This window comes from Trachymyrmex septentrionalis, unplaced genomic scaffold, assembly GCF_001594115.1.
Source record: "Trachymyrmex septentrionalis isolate Tsep2-gDNA-1 unplaced genomic scaffold, Tsep1.0 scaffold16, whole genome shotgun sequence".
Classification (NCBI taxonomy): domain Eukaryota; kingdom Metazoa; phylum Arthropoda; class Insecta; order Hymenoptera; family Formicidae; genus Trachymyrmex; species Trachymyrmex septentrionalis.
In genome coordinates this window covers 3854326-3860950 of record NW_017304758.1, presented here as the reverse complement: position 1 = coordinate 3860950, position 6625 = coordinate 3854326, and the positions used below count along the sequence as shown (strand labels likewise).

At 36.9% G+C, this 6625-nt stretch overlaps 1 protein-coding gene across 2 annotated transcripts in view; it reads right to left on the bottom strand.

Moving 5' to 3' along the window:
- Nucleotides 1-6625, bottom strand: part of LOC108745949 (5-hydroxytryptamine receptor 2A-like) — a 127709-nt gene that overhangs the window by 117450 nt on the left and 3634 nt on the right. For both annotated transcript variants that reach the window (XM_018482381.1, XM_018482382.1), the window contains exon 2: nt 4651-4877. The gene's annotated coding sequence lies outside the window, so the exon portion shown is untranslated. The remainder of the gene's footprint in view (nt 1-4650; nt 4878-6625) is intronic.

Sequence of the window (6625 nt, the reverse complement as noted above, 5' to 3'; positions counted from 1 at the left end):
ATATATGTATATATATATATTAAATAACATTAATTTAAAGCAGTATTTCTCTTCAAAGTAGTATTTCTCTAATGTAAATTTTTATAAATTATGACAGTAACACATAAATTCGAGATATAACAGAAAAAAGATATAGAGAGAGAAAAATCAAATGCGGTAATAATGCCAATATCCAAATGGACTTGTAAGTGTAGATGTCAATTTATTATCTAAATAGTAGAAGTAAAAAATTGTAATTGGAAAATATAGAGGGAAATATAAAAAGGCAGTAAAGAATATTTAAGCCAATAGTATTTTATACGCAATGCAAGAAATTTGAATTATCCTGTCAAGAAATAGAAGTAAAATCGGGATACAAAAGATTCGATTTGCAGCCGGAACGCCTCACTTTGTACAATCGCTTGTATCCGGCAAATGATCGAAGCGGATGGAAAAAGACCTCAGCGCTTCTCCCGCTAATTAAGTTACGAGGTGCGCTTCTGGCCAGTCAACCGCCCCTTGCTCTTCTCCATCCGAAACCGGAAACGAGATGCCACGGATTATTTCCGCATGGCAAAATGTAGGACGACGCTCCGATAATTAACATGCAAGTCGGTTACGGCATACCATCCCCGAAATAAACATCAATCAAGGGCGAGTGTTAACTTATTAGGATAAAGATTACGTCACGACATCGTCGCGGTGACTCGCTGGTGCACGTGATAATGACGCGATGTCCGGCTTTGTATTTTCAACGGGAAGTTAAAGCTCTCTTGATTCTTGTAGAAAGAAAATTAATGATGCGCGCGGCTGAAGATAAAATCTTCCTATCTGTGTCCCATATGCAACGTCATCGTCCAGGTGCTCCTATAATTTTAGATTACTCGGTTTAGTCTGCAAACGCTGCGTGACTGCTTTCGACGACCGTGAGTGCAAATTCAATCGTCACGTGCGACGGAGATCGTCGCGGTAAAATTTTCGGAAAAATTTCGGTGCTTCCGTCCGACCTCGTTCTCTCGTGAAAACTGACTGTCCTTGCAAATGTAAAAAACTGTCGCGTCTGAATTATTCCGCACCTTGTAGTTAATAATGATTTAAGATCGAGAAAAAAATGTAAAGGTTTAGCTAAAAGTAGTCACATCGTAGCGATAAAAATCGAATATGATGAGATATTTATGATTTGTCAATATCGTTTTTACACAAAAAGAACGATTTTATTGAATATCTACAGATCTGGAAATAATCTTGTTGGACTATTTAAACTAATTATGTGTGAAATTTAAGTACGTGTTTGATGAGCAAAAAGTTTTGACGTTCTACCAACTATTTTCAGCATCCTACATAATTATTTTAATAGTCCAATAAAATTGTATTTAGATCAATATTTAGCTGAATTTGTAAGTACCTACTTCATCAAAACTAGTTTTCCGTGTATAATTGGTGATAGGTCAAAGGATAACTGATAAATTGTGGACGATTGCATAATTCTTTTTTTTTTTACTTTTTTTTTTGTAAAAAAGATTATTTTTATAGAAAACAAATATGGATTTTTTTTCGTCAACGTAAGACAGAGATAATCTGCGAAGCAGTTACCAAGTTGTTAAAAGGAATCGATGCAATTATTTTTCTCCCGGGAATCAGGCCGGTTAAAATGTAAATTAGTCGTATCGCGCGCGCGATCCGTGAATTGCTCGATTTCTCCCTTTAAAGGGAGCACTTAGGGTCGATCGACCGGCTATAAAAGCGGATGGGTAATCGCGAGTACTTCGAGCTACTCCTCTGTAACTGCGGACCTCTCGAATACGTGTATTCAACAAGTTCCGTATTTCTCGCTACAGCAACAACGACAACGTCAATGTAGTGTTAGCCGGGGTTACACCGTTACGTGGATTAGCGAAAGATTTATGCCCAGTCAGATTAATACCAAAAGCTGCCCGGAACGGATAAGCTTTGCACCTCTACGTCACGGGAGATACTTCAACCGAGATACATTTGTACTGCGTTCCATGCGGAAAAAACTAGATTTCAAAGCGTGAAAAAGGTTCAGGCAGTTTATTTTCCGCGTCCCCAAAAATTTGCTTCGTACTTTTTGCAGAGTGTGTCAAAAATATTTTCGACGTTGACATTGTCCGTGTCTATCATTTATTACAGACTGTAATGGCGTTATTCGTATGTAAAAGTCGAACATGTTCCATTATCTTTTTATAACGATGTTATACAAGGTATAATGAAAAAAATATATCACAGACGTACGGTAACGAGTCGGTACATTTATTTATATTTTACGCTGCACCAAAAAAGCATTATCTTTAATAACGAATGGGAATCTTATAATACATTTATGCACGAATACGTGTCAATTTTTTCTGTTCGCGCCAAGTTAATAAGGAACAGCGTTGAAATGTGGACGTAGCGCAAACTTTTGGACTTAACAAGATCGCACGCCGGTTATTGGCTTATCTCTTTGACTTTGCTATTACTTATTAACTGCGCGGTGAATTCCCCGTCGCGGTGACGCGGTGAGGAAGAACGGCGGGGGATCGGTAGAAAGTCAAATATAATATCAATCTAGTGTGAACAACTCGATCGTTAATCTATCTAGACGATATTGACTATCGTATCCAGCTTCGTGCGAAAAGTGCATGCCGGGCGCAAAAGATACGTGCAACCCTTATACATAGGCGAGCAGCTGCCGAGATAATACATATTGACATTAGAAGATACAGGGCCACTTCTATACGACGTTAGAATATTGAATTTCACGGGAATTGAGAGATCGCGTAATCGTAGTTGCTCTAATCGTACTTCGCGCAGCATGAATTTAACGCGGGAATGATCGCATAATTTTCTAAATAATCTCACCATTGAAATAACACGGGAAACATTCACGGCGGATCGTCGAAATAATCCTAAAAATATATAGCAATTGTGTTTGGTATAGGTATTTCATTGTTTGCTAAAGTATATTGAATCGGGTTATTTGCGTAAACCGGATTTAAGCCGATCGCTATTTGCGATGGCGAAATTCATTCCGCGCTGCAATTAATTCTACATTGAAATATCAAGACTGCGACGTGTATAAAACTATAAACGAAGGTAATAGCAATATAAATCGAATTGCGTATAAAGTACTAATTGGTAAACCGGATGGGAAAAGACCATTGGGTAGACCAAGACGTAGATGGGAAGATAATATTAGAATGGACCTTAACGAAACGGGGTACGAGGGTCACAAATGGAGGGATCTTGTTCAGGGACTGGAACAGTGGCGGGATTTGGTATTTGCGACAATGAGCTTTCGAGTTCCTAAAGCCTAATAATAATAATAATAGCAATATAAAGAATACAAAAAATTATGAAAAATCATAATTTTTGAATCATTACATTATATTTATAATATATTAAATAATTTAATAAGAAAATGTACTTTTTATATTTTCGATTACCGTGATGCTGTTTGGTAATTCGGTAACTTTGCGACGAAATGTAAGAGACAATTTTTTTAAAAGATAAAAAAAGTAATAGTAATAATATAAGGAATAGAGAAAATTGTGAAAATCACGGCGAATTACCTCGTAATAATTATATTAAATAATTTAATTTTTTAAAATGTACTTTGCTTATACTTTAAATTGTCGTGATTAGGTTTTTAAGGTATAAACGAAACTAATAACAATATAAAGAATAGAGAGAAAATTGATGAAATCATGTCGAATAATCACGTAACAATTACGTCAAGTAATTTAATAAAAAATATGTACTCTGTTTGAATCATTGTCTGTTCAGCACTTTGCAACGACATGTGGGACGAGCAGGTTTTTTTTTGTTAAAGCTTACACGCCGGATAAGCCACATGTGACAATTGACAATTTGATCAATTTCTCTTCCGCATCGCTAATAAAATCCGTCAATTCCCATCAACGCAACGTTCACTATGCATCAGGACATCATCATCATAGCACAATGACGCGCGGCAGTGCGTTGTAAACAACAATTACCAGTCCCGTTGCCCCTCTGCCTGCGGCATTGACATCCAAACAACATTAAATGCAGTACGCATCGCAGATAATTACACGACCGTCATTATAGCATGAGGTCGCTCCGAAAGTATCGTCGGTTTACTGGCAACAATCGAGCCAACCGCCATGAAATCGTAAGTGGAGACGTGATAGGAAATTTTGAAACGTGATATCGCATTTCGTGGGATCGTAAACTTGTAATATTAGACAATGACTAGCACGTTCGTGCTCTTGTTGAAATAATCAATTATTTTGAGCATCATACGAGATAGAACTGAAGTTTGAAACGAAGGCCGTGTTCCAAAATTCACCGTCAGTGCTGAAAATTACAGTGCACGTAACATAAACTATAGATTTTCAACGCTGGCGGTGAATTTTGGAACATTGCCATAGATAGAAATATGGTTTAGATCCCTTTCACAAGAAATAGAAAAAAACTCAGTGCTCTTATTTTATTCAAGTGCTGCTTATGAACGGGTATGAAAATTCTTATCTGTTTCTATGGTGATACGACTAATAATTTTATCGGATATATCTTGAAATTTGTTAGGATTTTCGTAATTAATAAAATTTTATACTGATATATCCTTTTCACCTCTATTGTAAGTCTCATAATTTTACGACATGAGGTTCAATAGAGAAAGGAACTTACCTGATGATCCACGATGCAATTTATTTCGCTATGTGCTGGAAATTTATCACAAGACCGTCTTCGGTGTTAACGATGCTGGGACAACAACGAGATGGCGGTATATCGCAACGACGACATCGTGCTTGATTTTTGCGACGATGATTTGTAGCAAGTTTTCCCTCCGTTAGCGCGTTAGCATCTCGGTGACTCTCGCCGATGCAGTAAATGATTACATCATCTGATCATTACTGTGAAAGAGGAAGGATTACGTGCGCTGTTGGATTTATAATGTTTCCCTCGTTTTCAGCATGACTTGGATCAATATACATTACTAGCAGGAATGTAAGAGAGATAAAGAGAGGAAAAGGGGGAGATAGACGGAGAGAGAGAGAGAGAGAGGGAGGAGAGAGAGAGAGAGAGAGAGAGAGAGAGAGAAAGAGAGACAGAGAGAAAGAGAGACAGAGGGAGAGATATATCTGCCGAAAATTGCATTAACGGCCATTTATTTCTAACGAATACCCAATTACGTTGGTCGATAATGTGCAACCGCACTCGCAATTGACGTAATTTCAGTTAAGCGCCACTGCCGTTGCCGCTGCGAGAGAAAAGGGCGGTTCCAGGATCTTTAATCCCCGCGTCGGCTTTCCAATTAATCGCCCTGGCCCCTTCTTTCCTCCTGTCGTTCTTTCGATATTGAAGCGAGAAAGAGAAACAAGGAGAAAAAGGCGAAAAAGAAAGAGTGAAAAAATACGATGACGGTTTGAATCTCCTGAAAGATTGCTAAGTCTGTTATTTCTGATGGAGTCTTGTACGCGTTTTCTATTTGTTTGCTCTGATAAATCCGAAAGAGCGTCACGTTAGTTGCTTGAGATAAGAAGATCATAACCTCTTTCTATCGGCGATGAGCACAAAGGAGGATTGGCGATCTGTGTTAACGGCCCTCTCGGAAATTGCCGACATTGCGCACTGAGGGAAAATTAAACGGTCGCCGGGCCGAACCGATGTTTTTAGAGAAGGAACAAACAAAGCGTGTAACAGAACCCATTCTTGGATGATCGTCTTCCCAAAGGGAAACCAACTTTCGACCGTGCAACAAGGCCTCGAAAGCTGCCTGGTAAGCAATAAAGTTACAAGGGATCGAAAACGAGAAAATGTTCCCTTGGAGAATTGCCTGAGAGATTGCTGGACATTGAAAAATTAATTAAGAGAAGGAGTAAAGGATTTAGATGAATGTAGAAAAATACATAGAAATACATTAAAAATTACAATTTTTTTAAATCCTCGAAATTTTTGTATGTAAAATAAGCAAAGGAAGAAACGATTTATATTATATGATATTATATCTGCGTGAATTTTAATTTTTACGATTATTTATATTAATTTATAAAAAAAAGGAGAAATGTACGCGAAATATAAATCAAGTCTGAACGAATTATTTATCTTTCAAGATTTCTTTTTGCTTGATACAGGAATTTATGAAAATCTCAGAAAGATTATGTTTGGCTGATCCTATAGGTACTTATAACTGTACGAAACATTCTTTCTAAAAAAAATTAAGCGTAAAAATTTCCAAGCGTTTCTAGTAGAAACTTCTGAAAGAATTCTCGCTAAAGATGCTGAAAGATATATACGTATTAAGTTCACTCGAAGAGGTAATTCCTAAGTTCTCATAGCTTTTCGGAATGTTCGCTGCGGTCGAAAAAACGTCGCAAATCAGTGGCAGATTCTCGACAAGAAGAATGCGAATTAAATCTACCCGAAAGAACGTAGTGCTTGTGTCTCTTTATTTGTTAAAAAATTAAGAAACTGCTGGAATGAGAGCGATATTTTTTAAAAAAGTTATTTAAAGTATTTTTGCATCTCTTGCGAAAGGCTATTATCGATATTTTTTTCTATAATATACATATAAAAATAGGTACTATGAATGACAATAAAACTAGAAGTTTCTTTTATAATTAGTATTCCACGTACATAAAATATTATATATATATATATA